Source organism: Panicum virgatum, chromosome 6N (assembly GCF_016808335.1).
Source record: "Panicum virgatum strain AP13 chromosome 6N, P.virgatum_v5, whole genome shotgun sequence".
Classification (NCBI taxonomy): domain Eukaryota; kingdom Viridiplantae; phylum Streptophyta; class Magnoliopsida; order Poales; family Poaceae; genus Panicum; species Panicum virgatum.
Window position 1 is genome coordinate 41605536 of NC_053150.1, and position 16804 is coordinate 41622339.

Genomic DNA, 16804 nt, shown 5'->3' on the forward strand with positions numbered 1-16804 from the left:
TATTTTGTGATAACAACAATTTCACGATCATTTACCTTAAGTAAAGCTTTAGTCTCTGCATTTTTTTTGAAAAGAAATCCAGAATGATTCCAGCATTAACTAATAAGAAGCATAGAGTTTCTACATATGCTCTGAAGACGCACAAACAACGCCCTCTTGAATAGAGGGTCTTTAGAAAGCATATGGCTAGCATTATGATTGCTTGTAGTTCTGAAAAGTGTATATTTGTTAATCCCATTTCTTAAAAAATTATGTTCATTAATCTAATATCCATGTCTCTTAAATTCTTTAGATGACAAAGTAAATAACAATACATGGTAATTTTGTATTATTTTATTTAGATCATAAAGATGGCAAGGCAATGGCATTTTCTACCAGAATAGCTGAGTGATAAGACATGTGCATATATAAAACTGCAAGGAATATAGAATATTTGAGATGGGAACATGTGTACGTATACACCTACAAGGAATATGGAATATTTCAGAGTTACAAGTAGATAAGCATGTTGAACAGTACAAAAAATAACAATGTCACTTCTTTGGACAAAATTAAATATGTAGCTATTTTTCTACATTAAGAAAATACTCTTGCTCTTGTAATATATACCCATCAACAAGACTACACCAACCATCATAGTAAGAGCTCAAATAGGTATTTTCTGCTCAGGAGGAAAATTTTGCATAATAAGATAGAAATGATGCAAATAAGGATAATGATCATCAAAAGTATAAAAATAAATTTTTGTTATGATTATTTGTAGAACAGAAATAAAAAAATACGCCTCTATACAGAACAAGTATCTCAGGATAGCGGCATTAATGAATGATATGCTAGCTTTAAATAAAGTTATTGCACATCTGGTAGCTTCGTAGTGACGCCATATTTGTGATTATCAAATTGAAATGTAAAATTGGTGAGTGTGCCCAAGTTTGTGAATCAGGTCAAAGTGTCTGTGCTCCCAATCTTGTGAATATCAGGTGCTATAATAAATTGTGCGTGAAGTATTATGACATAGAGTTGGTAAACCTCAGTCCAGTAAACCAATCTGAGCCTTAGTGTTAGTAAAGGACTGTGCAGCTTCCTGTGTTAGGGGCTGGACATTTTGTTGAACACCTTGGAGGCAGTGCAAAGGGGATTGCAGCCTTGGAGGGTTGTAGGGTCGAGATGGCGGACTAGAGGGGGTGAATAGTCCTTTCTAAAACTAATTGCGCCGGCTAACCGAGACTTATACGGAATTGAAACTATTCACTTAGCCAAGATTTCACCCCTCTAACTATGACTCTAAGGCACCTCCAAAAAAATTCTACACAAAGCAAATGGAGTGCCAAGCTAGCAAGAGCTCTCCTAACAATTCTAATGCCAAACCACACAAGTCTAAGCACTAGTACTTCACAAATCGGGGAATCTCCTACACAATTCTAATGAGCAAAAGCACAAAGCCAAACCTAAGTTCACTAGATGCTCAAGGACAAGGATACACATTCCAAATCCAAGAGCTCAACTTGCTTAGCTACACAATCTAAGCAAGAGCAACTAATTAAGCTACACAAGCTAACTAGTTACACTAGAGAGCAACTACACAAGCACTAGATATAGATGAATGTAAATACAAGGCTTGTGATTTGGAAAATGCAAACCACCGAGAAGAGTAGACAAAATTGACACGGTGATTTTTATCCCGAGGTTCACTTGGTTGCCACCAAGCTAATCCCCGTTGAGACAAGCTCCAAGGTTGCCGCCGATCCTCTTGCTAGTGGTGACTCTCAAGTCACACTCTCCCACGTGGAGTGCTCACACCGAGCTCTAGCACATGATCCGGCCGAACCACTTGTTGCTCTTCAAGTCTCGCTCAACTAGAGTTGCTCTTCGCGGCTCCCGCGGGGTGAGCACAATACCCCTCACAATCTCTTCTCCGGAGCACCGCACAATCTTCTTGCGGGCTTCAACGGAGCCTCTTGCCACCAAGCCATCTAGGAGGTGGCAATCTCCAAGAGTAACAAGCACACCGGCTTGCAACATGATCACCTAGTGCCATTTGATGCAATCTCTCAAAGCAATCGCACTAGAATCGCTCTCTCACTCGATCGGATGATTACTATCAAGTTAGAGTGAGTAGAGGGCTCTCAAGCACTCTCACACGTGGACACCAAGTCCCCAAGGTGCTCAGCCACCTCAAATGGCCGGCCACACCCTCTATTTATAGAGGGAGGCCCCAAACTAGCCGTTACACTCAAATCCCGTGAAAATAGAGTTTTCGCGGACTGTCCGCCTCACAGAGACCGGACCGTCCGCCATTCACAACCAACGGCTAGAACTGTAATGATTATGTGTCAGAGTTGACCGTTAGAGCCCCGGGCGGACTGTCCGCACCCCTAGGGCGGACCGTCTGCGGTTCAAAACTTCGAACCAACCGATTCGCAAACGTCTCTGACTAAAACTGGAAGTGACCGGCGAACTGTCCGCTCCCCAGGGGCGGACCATCCGCCGTTCAAAAGGTCAGCACACACAGAAACCGCAGTATTTCTGTCCCAGAATTTTCAGTAGGAGGCGGACCGTCCGCCCCCAAGGGCCGGACCGTCTGCAGTACAATTTGGACACCCAAGACAGAACTACCAAGTTTCTGCGCCCGTTTCAGTTTTTAAAGGCGGACCGTCCGCCCCCATGGACCGGACGGTCCGCAGTTCATTTTGGACCACCAACAGAGCCAAAAACGGTTCTGTTCGAGCTCATCCGAGATAACGGCGGACCGTCCGCCCCCAAGGAGCGGACCGTCCGCAGGTCTATTTACAGCAGAAATGTACCTTGGTAAAACGGCCATAACTCTTAGCTTCGATGTCCAAATTTGGTGGTCTTGGACTCTATGGAAAGCTTATTCAGAGGGCTACACAACCCAACTGAATATTTGATCCAAAACACAATGGATCAAAGCAGTATTTCACTTCAAGAGCCAACCTAATCTCCGAAGAACACCGAAAAACCTTTCTTGCTTCCCCAAGTTGATAAACATCAACTCCAACTCTTCCTCCTTTGCAAATGTGCCAACACCACCACGTGAACAACACCATGTGCATGTGTGTTAGCATTTCACAATCATTTTCAAAGAACTTTCACTTGATCTCACCACGCCACTCGATCCTAGCAACATCGCAATGTTAGATCGCTCAAGTGGCACTAGATGACCAATATGCAAACAAGTTTGCCCCTCTTGATAGTACGACCATCTATCCTAAATCCGGTCATGCACTTCTCTACACAACCTTTGCCCGGTGAAATGAAATGCCCTACAAGTCATACCTTTTCCTTGCGCATTCCATTTCATCTTCCCAGATTTTGATGCCACACAAGCACCAAACTCCATCAAGCCTTTTGATCATCATTATGAGTCAACACTTGGCTTGATCTTTCTTAAATGATATGATCCACTCCATATCATCACATGACCTTTTTGATCCATCGATCTTGACATTGCTCGCTCTTCACCGTTGCCTCGGTCCATCGGCGTCAAATCTTGCCCAAGCTTCACCGTCTCGCGGTCCCTCGCTTCAAAGCCTTGACTTGCCCTTCTCCATTGCAACCGGTCCATCAAGCCAAGCCTTGTCTTGATCTTCTCCACTTTGGTCACATAACTCCATGTCATGTCTCATATGCAATGAGCTTCTCGATCACACTATATGAGCATAGCATCAACCCTTAGCCATTTCTCCTCCATGACACATGTTGCTCATACTAGTGTCTTTGTGTGGACTAATCTCATGTGTATCTCAATATAAATACTTATTAGTCCACTTAAGTTGTCACTCAATTACCAAAACCAAACAAGGGCCTTTCAAGGATTGACGCAGCAGCTGGAGGTCATAGATGGATCTGCTGCTTGCGCCGGTGGCCTTGGAGGGGAGCAGCGCATGGGCCATGGGTATGTCGTTCATGAGACTGGCAACTCCAACGCATGGACTGCTTCATTGGACATGGCCCAAGCTCTACCCACGTTGAAGTAGAGGGGGGTGGCAGGGGAGAGGAGTGATAGGGGAGAAGGGAGGGAAGGGGCTGGCTGCGGTGTCCCTGGCAGCACGCCCGCCGAATTGGTAGCCACGCATGGTGGGGGACGATGCGGCGGCCGTGGCAAGAGGGAAGAGTTCGGCCCGGCAGACAAGGTTCTTGGGCAGTGCGGCAAGCAGGCGGCGGGTGGTGCTGCAGGCAAAGTGAGGCGCAGGGTGACGTGCAGGCGCAAAGGGCGGCTACCGGCTGTGCTGGCGGCAGCGAGGGGGGGCGCGAGGATTCGCAAGCGCCATGGGTATGTGGCTTAACGGGCGGGAGACCCGTATAGACCCATATCGAACGGCCTGCGCCGCGCGTTGGGCGGATCTAACGGCTAGCGGGATAACGGGCGACGTGGACTGATCCACCGCCCGCGAAATAACCCAGCTTTGATTCTTAAAAGATACATGTACAACACGCATAGCCTAATATTTTACAAGAGTCGTACGTGGCCGTGGGCGCGTGGTGACGGCGTGGAGGGACGAGCCGATGGCGAGGCGCGCGTGAAGGGCTGACGCAGTTGTGCCGCCAACAATTTGTCCGGTGGGAAGAATTCTGAGATGATTAGAAAATTGAACAAGTAGGGTAAATGAACACAATTTTTTATCATTTGACAGCCTCTATTCTCTTCTCTTTTGCAATCACCGACTGGAGCAGGATTTCAGGGCCGCGATCCGTCAGGCTATAACCGGGTGGCTCCAAAATGCTGTCCATTTTACCATTTATAAACTAATGCAAGCTAACCTGCATATCTTGTATGTTCATGGATGCAACTGGACATTCATTTTGTATTTTTGTGGGAAAACAAGCGATAAGGTGAAAAAGGAAAGAAAGAAAGGGTAACATTAGTATTGTTCACCGTCAGGTGAGGTTCAGACCTGTGCAAATTCTAAGTATAGCAGTACAATGCATGGCTCTGACTAAGTGCTACATGACAAAGCTTGAATCAGAGAGGCCTTGACAAGTTGTCTCTGCTGCATGCTGTCTCTCTGTAATTCTTCTCTTCACTCGCCAAGCATAGAGCAGGAAGCAGCGGCTCTGTTTCCCTCTCCATTCCTGTAGATACAGCCATGCTTGGTACCGAATTTTAGATTTGTTTAGGTTTGTTGCATAAACCAAATGAAATTCACCCACGAGCGAACAATCAGATAATATATGACGTCAAGTAACATAACACAATAAATAATTGTATATACTCAAGCGAATTAGAAAATTATCCTGCATTCATCAAAATTGCCCTACTTTCTAGAAAGGTAACTGCATGGGCCTCTCAGATTGTTCGTGTCAATCCCCGGGGGTTTATTGTGGGGGGCTCTATTTATCGCTTTATGCGATTATATTAGCTTGTGTCGCAGAACCAAGCGGGCGGGCAGGCATGCGCTGCGCGCGCCGGCGCGCCGCGCGGGGGCGTGTGCGGATTGGATGCCCACTAAGCTGAAGCCCAAAAGGCTAATTAGTTTTTCTTTTTTTTCTTTGTTTCTTTCTTCACCCATTAACTGCATCCATGCCTGTCACCCAGTTATGAGTATCACAAGCAAGAAAGCAAACCGATGATGTAATCGCATTCTTTCTTCAACCATTAACTTCTCGTCCATAAATTAATGTAAATTCTTCTGCTAAAGAATCAACTTCTGATCTTTCGTTGAGTAAACATTTCAGAATGTTACTAAATATTTCAGAATGTTCCGAGTTTTTTCAAGATTGTTCCGAAAATATTTCAGATTTATTTTGGGGGACATTTCAAAAAGCGTTCCGGAATACTAAGACGGTTTCTTTGTTCCAGAACAATTTTGGAATGTGAACATGTCAAATTTTTTCAGATTTGTTTCAAAACAACCAGATATGTTTTGCAAAACATTTTAGTGTTCGGGAAACATTCTGAGTTGTTTAGCAGCATGTTCAGATTGTTCTGTTTTTCAAAATATTCCGAAACTTTTAGTTTGTTTAGAAACATTCCAGAGTGTTCTGGAATATTTCAAAACTAGTTTCAAAAATTTATTTTGGAACATTAAGACGTTTCTCAAAAGTGTTCTAGAACATTAAGACGTTTTCAAAAGTGTTCTAGAACTTTTAGTTTATCCCGAAAACTTTCAGATTTATTTTGGGAACATTTCAAAAATGTTCTGAAAATTTTTCAAGATTGTTCCAAAACATTAGGATTTGATTTGTTTTCAGAACATTTCAAAAGTGTTCTGGAACATTAAGACGTTTCTCAAAAGTGTTCCGGATCAATAAGAAGTTTTCAAAAGTGTTCTAGAACTCTTAGTTTATCCCAAAACTTTCAGAATTGTTTTGGGAACATTCAAAAATGTTCTTGTAAATTTTCAAGATTGTTCCGAAAATATTTTAGATTTGTTTTTAGGGATATTTCAAAAGTGTTCCGGAACATTAAGACGTTTTCTTTGTTCCTGAACAACTTTGGAATGTGAACATGTCAAATTTTTTCATATAAATATAGATTTGTTTCAAAACAATCATATATGTTTTGCAAAACATTTTAGTGTTCGGGAAACATTCTGAGTTGTTTAGCAGCATGCCAGATTGTTCTTGTAAGGAAGATGGCCCCATTTAGGCCATTGTTTGTGATTTTTGTGATTGAGTGACAACATAATCAATAGGACTAACAAGTTTGTGATATCACACTTGTAGGAGTTTTTAGGTCCCATGGATATGAGTAGGGTTGAAAACGGTCGGGATATATACCATTCCGTTCCGCTCCGATTTCTACATTTTACCGGCTCGTTTTCGTATTTTCGGACAAATTCGGAATAAATACGAAATACGGGATGTCAAATTCGAAAACGGGTCGAAAACGGTTTGCCCTGTATCCCGATCGTTTTCGTATTTCCCGTATTTGATCGGGATATCCCATTTTCACAAATTCGAAATATCCCGTTTTTTACAGCCCAAACCCACATCCTGTTTGAGACTTTTGTTTTATTCTATATGTGGAACAAATTAAACTATTTGTCTATGAGATTCTCTCCTTTGCACTACTATGTGTGAAGTGTGGTCGTGTCGTGACTGTGAATTTGTTCAATGTTCTATCTTTATGTGTGGGATTGAGAGTTGTGGTTGACTTGTGAGGTTGTTAATTATTACCATGTTTACAAATACTTGTGCTATTAATATTTGTCTAGTGTTTTCATGTATGCATGTCAAGTTTGTCAGATGATTGGGTACGATACGATCGTAGTGGGTCGGTGTTTCCGTTTTGCCTTTCCGTAAACCGTTCGCTTTCGACACATTTCCGTTGGAATTGGTTCGTTTTCGAAATACCGTGAGTCCGTATTCGTATTCGTGTTCGACTTGTTCGTTTTCGATATCGTTTTCATATTAAAATGTAAAAGTGAAAACGATAAAGGGGTTATCCCGACCGATCCCGACCGTTTTCAACCCTAGATATGAGACAACATGTCTAATTCATCGTCAAGACGCAATGCCTAATCTATCGTCGAGATGCCAAGTCCAATCCACCATCAAGATGACAAGTCCAATCCGCCGTAGAGATGTCAAAGTATAGTGGAAATCCAGAAAATAGGGGCACCGGTTTAACCGATGCCTAAGCATCGGTGCATCCGATGGTTGTCGGAAGATCCGACGCCCTGGCATCCGTGCAAGTCTGAGCACCTCTGGAGATCAAGTGAAGAAAAAGTGAAGCACCGGTTGAACCGATGAGGCCAAGTTAAGCATCGGTGCATTCAACGTACTATGTTCCAGAGACGATGTCAAGCATGCAGCAGCCAAGCCTTCAGCACCGGAAGATCCGACGGCTACCGGAGTAATGCGTCGGTGCAATGACGTCAGAAAGGTGTAACGGCTATATGAAGGACAAGTGTCACCGGAAGTTCCGACGCCCTAGCATCGGTTCATCCGATGGTCCCTGAAGTTGTTGCAGCGTGTCAGAGAGGCCAACGGTTACTTCAAAGCGCAGAGTGACCGGAAGAACTGATGCTCTATGCACCGGAAGTTCCGATGCCTACGCAGAAAACTGGCCAACGGCTAGTAACGGCTCTCTTGACATGGTGGCATACATATATATATATATATATGTTCCCCCGACATTTGAAGCTTGCTAGAGTTGCTGGACATCCTACACACACCCAAGAATACCTCCAAGCCATCCAAGAGCATAAAGATCAAATCTTTAGTCCTTAGCACAAGCTTTGTGAGTATTAGTGCAAGGTTAGCTCTTGAGTGAGTGATCAAGAAAGGTTTAGATCCTTGTGCTGTGGTTCTAAGTTGAACCAACATTGTATCTTGGTGCGCCGGCCTCCTTGGAGCCTTGGTGGCTCGCCGGCAAGTCAACGACCCTTCGGCTTGGTGTGGAGCGGCGTCGACGGCATTGTGCGGGGACGGAGACCCCTCCTTTGTGGGCAATCTCTCTTAGTGAAGATCGGGATCAAGGTGACCGTGATTGTGTTCACGGAAGAGACTTGATTGCCGGGAAGCGATACTCTTCGTGAGTGCTTTAGGGGCGCCTTTGTGGCAAACCGAATCACGGGATATATCCTCGTATCGAGAGTTCACTTCCTCTCATCCCTCTCCTTTAGCTTCCGTATTTCATATTGTAACTTGTGTGCCTTTACTTTTTTAGTGTAGTATCTTGCTAGGATTGGCTATAGGTTGCAAAACTCTTTTGGGATGAGGGTTTCACACTAAGGTGAACCATAGTTGCACATCTAGATAGCTTGATTTAGTTTAAGTTTTGTGTAAACTAGTTGGAGCCATAGGTTAAGATTTTTAGAGTGCCTAATTCACCCCCTCCCCCTCTTAGGCTAGAGCACCCGATTGCTTTCAGTTCTGTTTACCAAAATGTTCCGAAACTTTTAGTTTGTTTAGAAACATTCTAGAGTGTTCTGAAATATTTCAAAATTAGTTTTGAAAATATTTCAATTTTTTTGGAATATTCAAAAGTATTCCGAAACATTAAGATGTTTCTCAAAAGTGTTCCAGAACATTAAGAAGTTTTCAAAAGTGTTCTAGAACTTTTAGTTTATCCCAAAAACTTTCAGATTTATTTTGGAAATATTTCAAAAATGTTCGGGAAAAATTTTAAGATTGTTCCGAAACATCCAGATTTGATTTGTTTTTGGAATATTTCAAAAGTGTTCCAGAACATTAAAACGTTTCTCAAAAGTGTTTCGAAACATTCTGACTTGTATAGTAGATTGTCTTGTTTTAAGAATGTTCTGAAACTTTTAATTCATACCTAAACATTCAGATTTGTTTTGGGAACACTCAAAAATGTTCTGGTAAATTTTCAAGATTGTTTCAAAACTATTTCAGATTTGTTTTCAGGGACATTTCAAAAGTGTTCCGGAACTCTAAGATATTTTCTTTGTTCCGGAACAATTTGGAATGTGAACATGTCAAAATTTTCCATATAAAGTGTTTCGAAACATTAAGATGTTTCTCAAAAGTGTTCCGAAACATTAAGACGTTTTCACAAGTGTTATATAACTTTTAGTTTATTCCGAAAACATTTAGATTTGTTTGGGGGACATTTCAAAATTGTTCTGGAAAATTTTTAAGGTTGTTCCGAAAATATTCAAATTTGTTTTTCGGAACATTAAAACGTTTTCTTTGAGCCTTTTGCAGGAAGATGGCGGTCATTGGTTGAACAATTTGAAATGTGAACATGTCAAATTTCAGAAATGTTTCTAAACATTTCAGAAATGTTTAGAACAAATAAAAGAGTGTTCCGTAAACACTGTTAATGTTTTTGCCAAAAAAAGTTTATAAAATGTTCCATAAAAACTTTGAATTGTTTCGGAACAATCAAATTTGTTCTAGAAAAACACTGTTGATTGTTTGATTGCCAACGGCGCGTGAGACGAGCATTTCAAGTACCTGACACATTGCGTCGCAACACCCACCGGAAGAATATTTTTTTAGAACATCAAACCATAAAAAAATTGTGGAAAAGTATCTATCATACTCTTCCCATCCTCACCTCCAAGAAAGTCCGTAAAAACCGTAGTTATAGGACTGGGTAAAGAAATCAAAGAATGATAAAAAATTACGTAAATATCCTTTAAAAGTAGTCTGATATGTTACCATACAATTTTTCAATCATTAATACATATTAGGCAACATTACAAAATTTGTGATCATGAGGGATACACATGGCACTGAAACAATATGGTACAACTAGCATTATGAAATTTATGGTCATACGTGCCACATCTGGCACTTCAAAATTATTTGTTTGAGAACAAACATTTCTTTTGTTCAAATTATTATAAGCATGAAATTTGATTTGGACAATCACTTTTAAATTAGGGATTTCTTTTGTTCAAATTATTATAAATATGCAAATCTATACGACCTAAGGGTTTTCTCTTGGGCAACTCGTTGCGAGCAAATGTGTAAAGAACGAACCAGCGAACAAAAGAAGAAAGTAAGAACAAGGGCGGAGACAGGGGGATACTAATGTTACTCATTAATAATAAGGTGTGGTCCTTCCTGATTGTCGGTATTAGTAAATTGGTCCCTTCTATGTTTCAATCCTGACTCCGCCTCTGGAAAAGAACCGGTCAATAAAAAAAATTGATGAAGCACGTCATCAAGGGCCGGCCGTGCGCCTGCAAGCTTCAGCCTGGGTTGCCGTGTTATGTGACAGCTCGCTCGCGCAGTGCGATAAATAGAAATGCCGTTTATTGTGATGCCAGAGACGAGCGTTTTTTTATTTTTATATTTTTCAAAATTGTTTTTTACAGAAATATATTTTCGGTTTCATAATTTACAGGTTTATACCCCTACCGCCGGCAGGGGGCGGCAGGCTCCCCCCAATATAAAAGCCGAGGTCCCCCACACCTGCATTTGCAGCAAACAATATCCATAGAGGGAAAAAGAAGAGATGTGGGGTGAAAGAGGGAGTTGCAACAGCAAAGCCGTGTCGGATTCCGCACTTGTGATATGCAGATAAGTTACGTATTAATATTACCGGAATATTGTAAAGCAACTGCGGAATATTAATACGAGGAGCAATAAGCTTCCCGCAGGCCCGGCCCGGCCCGGGGGGGGGGCCCTCCCAGGGCCCCCGAATCAATGGGGCCGCGCTGTCATGTCGCTGTGTAGAGCCCGAGCGAATGAAACGATACGTGCGCGTCGTCTCCGTGATCGCCGTCCGTCCGTGTTTGCGCTCTCCAATTCTCTCCGGTGGCTTCTTCGTCAGCAGTGTCCGATTCCAGCAGGCAGCAGACCAGCAAGCCAGCACCTGCAGGTACCAGCACGTCAGCATCAGGCATCCTCACCAGCAGTACATCGATTGATACTTTATATTTGATTTACGAAGGAAATCAAATCAATATTTCACGCTTAGCAGGTAATTGATAAATAATAATCGAGTGATGTTGGCGAAGGATAGACTATATTAGCATTTGAGAGTTCTAGCCGTTGATCTATGCAAAGTATTTATAAAAATTAAACTAAATCAATATTTGGACCCATTTTTTAGTAGTTGGTCCTATATTTTGAAAGTACATATATTTTATCTTAGGTACTTCTAAGTATTTCCTACCTTCACCATCGTAGATTTTTACCAGATCGACTTCTATTTTTTCAATTATTGTAAAATTTCTCGAGATTTCTATACATTACTCCAATAATCAACGATTTTAAACATAGAAGGGCTCCGGTGCTTTAGTTTCGCCCCAAGCCCTATAAATCTCAGGACCGGGCCTGGCTTCCCGTCGGGAGGGGGCAAGTGAATGGCAACTCAAGGCAGACCCAAACTGCACAAGGCGTTGTCCTATCCGATCCTTGTCGTTGCCACAAACAAACTTGCAGCACCCCTTCGGGTGCAGAATGTCGCAACTGGCAGAACAAAATGCACAGGTCCTCCTGTACTGGGAAAGCGGCTCTTCTGCAGGCATTTGAACCGACATTAGCATCAAATCACTCCGCTAACATTATGGTTATCATGTAATAGCAATCCGCAGCATTTGTACACGTACCAATGATGGTGTATATTTCGACGATGGGAGTTGGTTTTGGGTCTTTGATGGTGTCGGAGGACGGCTTGTAGTGCGCCTCAGTGAAGAAGCGCTTGATTTTGTTGGTGCTGCAACTGCGAGCCCAGAAGTTGAGATGGAACCACACCTGCCACCTGAAACCAACTCGCGCTTCCATCAGGGGCTTCACAGCATCAAACTCGCCACCCTGCAGAGATTATGGGCACATGCATGCCATTCCGCGAAGCGGCGCGCAGCAGGAACTAGTAATCGCACCACGGAAAATGCTCGATTCAAATGTGACTAGGTTCATGCCCGTGCGTTGCTACGAACAATAAAAATATTCACAACAATACATATATTATAGGCAACAAAAAATATTATAAGTCAATTGATATCATGTAAGCAAAATAACAAACGCCAAAATACATACAATTAAGTGTATCTTCTCACTATGGAATAAGAGAGAGCCTGTCCTTGACAGACCTTAATTATCCAGCTTCCCCTTAGCTATATGTGACAGCTTAAAAGTTCAGAATACATTCCTTTATCCGTATTCAATCAAATGCTAAAATGTAGACAACTAAGTGTATGCCTCCAGCTGCAGGTATAAGCTGAGTTGTTTAAACCCGCAGCTGGAAGAATAGTACAAGCGCCGACAAAATTCTCTAAGAAACCTTAGAATTACAAGGAAAAAGTTTTGTCCAGAAGGGTGTGTCCTCATAGATGCCATAGTCCTGAAAGCTAAAGCTATTTAAAATAGGATCATTGGAAGATAAGCACTATTTAAAGATTGTAAAGGCAAAAGGTACATGGTACAGGAGGGCTAGGCTAAACATAGGAGTAACACCCTTAGAACAACAACCCTCACACATGCACAATCAGAAAAACAAAGCACCAGAAAATAAGCAATTATGATGACATGTAGCCATAAGGTGCTTCTCATGAAAACTTGCCTGTGATAAATGTTGTCTAAAAGAAGTTTTGCCAGCAGGAAATACAGTTAACATGCAGCAACAAAAATCCACTATGTAGAGCAGTAAAAAAAATTCCTTACCCTCATGTAGCTACAAAATTGGGCTCCCGAACTGCCTCCCTCCCCTGATCCACGAGTGCTTAGACTCCTTGCATTGGGTGATCCACCGAAGCACAGCAGCTTAGTGTTTAGGTACATATATAGGAGCAGAAAATTCCTGCATCCTCAAACTCCATACGCAAGCAAATCTACCAATGTAATATTCATGAATCTCATGAAAGTAGCAATCCATTCATGCCGATTTTACATGAGGAACCACATACATGGGTCAGCTCAACGGTATTTTAGAACTCAAAATGCTTCTGTTCTTTTGATACCACTCAAAATGATTCTATTCATTTTGAAAATACAGAAATAATTTGTTATGACCTGTAGCTTCTCAAAGTAGAGAGTGATCGCACCTTGTGAAATAAGAATTTTTTTTAGCATTCTTATTTTTCATAATAAAAATCTGAATGGACCAAATTTCTAAATAGAACCTGAATAATTATAATGTCGCTTGGTGTATAGTGTACTTCTATTCTCAACAGTTCAAACCAAAATGCATAGAAAACAATGCTAAGGCAATATTAATATGATAAGCATTTCAGATTACAAAATCCCAAACCACACTGTCTCATGCTAAAGAACTTTCTAGTAAAACAATTTCAAGTAGGCTACAATTCTACAATTTGTTCAGTTTCGTCTAAAAAACACTTTCTAGAGTTACAATATTCAGGTCATTGCAGCTTATCCGGCTCCTATTGTTTCTAAACTGAATGACAGGACCTTCTCTGCTGCGGACAAGTTCCCAAGCACTCAGCACAATTAAAACATAGAAAGCTAGGTGATCAATGCAGCTCATTATAAAATCAGGTTTAATCTCAAAGAACTGAGATGTAGCATATAGTCACAGATAGATGATAGTTCATAAGTAGGCACTACAAGCTTGCAACAACACCATCTCACAATGATACTTTGAGTATTATTGTTTGTTGAATAGCAAACATAATCTGGACAAGAAAATATTTGGAGGCAGAACTCATGCCTATACAAGTGAATGAAACATAACCGTGACAAGACTATAAGTATACCTATATAAATGGTAGCTTCACGAGCAGCAACAGCCATGTTTGAGGTGTTAGCCACAAGAGTTGTTCTTTTAATGACAGATTCTTCACGTCCATCCTTCAATGTCATTGTCAATTGAGGGAAATCCATAAGGTCAGCCATCTCATTCCCTCGTTCCCAACAGCCCTCAAACCACAGCTTCAGAATTGGAATACTGTACGAGCAAATTTGGGTCAGCAAAAGGAGTGGGGTCATCAAGACACCTAAAAGGCTAGCATATACATCAAGGCAAAAAAAACTGGCAGCTACGAAACAGAAATAGAATAGCAGCAAGACCTTTGAAACTGCCTGACTAATGAAAGTTTTTCCACAACCAAACGCCCCAGGAATAGCACATGTCCCTCCAAGCACTGAGGGAAACAATGCATCGAGCACACGCTGAAACCAATTCACAGTAGATGTGAGATATAAAAAGATTCAATAGAGTGGAGTAGGAAAAAAATTAATGTTGTGTTTAGAACATGCAGCAATAAATAGTGGCACTAAAGAAACACCTTGGTTAGCTAGCTCCAAATACCTGTCCTGTTAAGAGAGGTGTATCAGCAGCAAGCTTTGATGCAACAGGCCTTGGTGAGCGCACAGGCCATGTCTGCATAGCACAAACATGATGATTATTTGGACATCTATAACTTCCATAAGTTCACTTAATAAAGGGATAATGCTTACCCGGAGCATAGTGAACTGCTTTTGATCCCTTGAAATTCCAGTTCCAAAACTGTATCCTGCATTTATAGCAATAGCGAAAAGGGGGTCAAGTAAAATTGAGCAAAATGAACAGGCAATAAAGCAGAAAATCAGTACGCCTTTGTGTGATATCTACTAACCTATTTTCCCCACTACCTGAAAAAATGTGAATTTCTCTCTTTACTCTAATTTCTTATAAGCACCAGAGAGCAAATCTCTACATACAAGATATAGGAGATATACATTCATTAGAACACTCTACTGCCGCCATGTCTAGATGAAAAGCCCTGCATATTCTCCAATGTCCAAACACGCATGTTTTACATTCATTTTCAGATCAGATGCAGCAAAAAAAAAACACCAACATCTAGGGATTTAGGGATTCACGATGGGGAAAAAAAGAGGGCACATGGGATTAATCATGGTGGCAGTCAAAGGCGGAAGAGGTGCAGGTAGCCGTGTAGAAGTCGTCGTCGTGCTTCTGGCCCCGCTGAGCGTAGAGTGCGGCTGCGGCCGCGAGGACCATGGCGCCGGTGTTGTCAGAGGCGTGGTCCAGCTGCTCCCCACGAGGGTCCTGCTCCTACTCCCTACGCGCGGCGGATCCGGCGGGCAGGAGCAGCGGCGACGCGGGGACTTGCCGCGGGAGACGCAAGGGCGGCGTGGGGACTCGCCGGGGAGGTGCAGGGGCGGCATGGGGGCCGCTGCAGAGGGGGAAGGCGGCGGGCTGCAGCAAGGGAGATGGTGCTGGGGGGTGCGGCGGGTGGAGACAGAAAGGAGGGTGGCCGGCGGCAGGGCAGATCGAGGGAGCGAGGGGGAGGGCGGCGCTGTTGTGTCGCGAGGAGAGGTAGGGGCGGCTAGGGTTGGAACCGGGGTCGGGGAGGAGGGGGGAGGACACGGGCTGGGAGGGCTCAGATCGCAGGGGGAGAGGGGATCGGGCGGCTGACGGACTCCCGCGGCTGGACGAAAGCGGCGGGGGGCTCCCGTCGCACGATGGCGACGTACGACGCATAGCGGCGTCCCGCTTACACAATTTTTAGGAGTAAAGAAAAGCAAGCTAGCTCGTACCTGGTGCCCGGCAGAGCGCATGTTGGACACTTTCCGCCTCAGCTATCTCCGACCGTTCCCCGTCCAACTCTCCCTATATGTATTTTATACTATATTTTACTATCTCCCCATAAAAGATTCATCCCCCTATATTTCTTTCTCTCCAACCATTCTCCTCATATCCATTCCCCTTATACACTATACCTCATTCATTAATAATTTATTTATCATTTTTAAATTTTTAAAAAAACATACTGTTTTTGTACTTATCATGTTACGGAATCCAAATAAATTTTTTATCATAAACAAATAGTGTAATTAAAGTGTAGGGGGAAATATAATCTCCTCCACATATGGGGGGAGAATCATCTCTCGGGGGGAGCCGTTCTCTCGGGGGGAGCCATTAGAGGGCTCCCTCCCCCTCCCAAGCGGCTCCCTCCCCCAAGCTCCCCCTACGTAGGGGGAGGGCCGGTCGCCTGAGCAAGGCGTCACGCTCTCTGTATCCAATACAAATGGAGGAACTTTGATTGATAAGCTATGTGTTCAATGGCATGCATAAAGAAAAGAAAAGAAAATAAATTGAATGGTATGCGGGCGAGGGGCAGTTTATGTGTTACTTTAGTTTTCTCAACGGCACGCAACGAGTATAAAAGAAAACGAAAAACAGCACACAGCCAAGTAATTGGCTGTACCTTAATTAATACTATATGTTTTAAGAATCATAGGGTGGTGGTGCATATTTGTTTAATCAACAGTAAATGAATTGTTTTATGTCCAAGTTATTGATCATTTACTTTCGAGGCCAGCACAAACAAATGAGTGCACGATAAAAACATGACATGATCAGCACTTGTAATCTGGTAATTCTTTGGTGCCACCGCCAAATTGCATGCGCCACATCTGGTAATTCTCTAGTGCCACCGCCACATTGCAT

The 16804-nt window shown here is 42.7% G+C and overlaps 1 long non-coding RNA gene across 11 annotated transcripts; it reads right to left on the bottom strand.

Annotated features, from left to right (window-relative positions):
• Positions 1-11089: 11089 nt before the first annotated feature.
• On the bottom strand, positions 11090-15721 carry LOC120678907. 11 transcript variants are annotated; one of them, XR_005676880.1, is made up of 8 exons: positions 14809-15721; positions 14660-14731; positions 14419-14520; positions 14106-14296; positions 13054-13220; positions 12000-12151; positions 11564-11908; positions 11090-11260 (listed from the first exon to the last, which is right to left on the bottom strand). It is a non-coding gene; the product is annotated as an uncharacterized LOC120678907 (long non-coding RNA). The 11 variants fall into 11 exon arrangements; XR_005676881.1 differs by lacking the exon at positions 11090-11260 and having other exon boundaries at positions 11579-11908; positions 12000-12204; positions 14809-15719; XR_005676884.1 differs by lacking the exon at positions 11090-11260 and having other exon boundaries at positions 11579-11908; positions 12000-12204; positions 13054-13120; positions 14809-15718.
• Positions 15722-16804: the final 1083 nt, after the last annotated feature.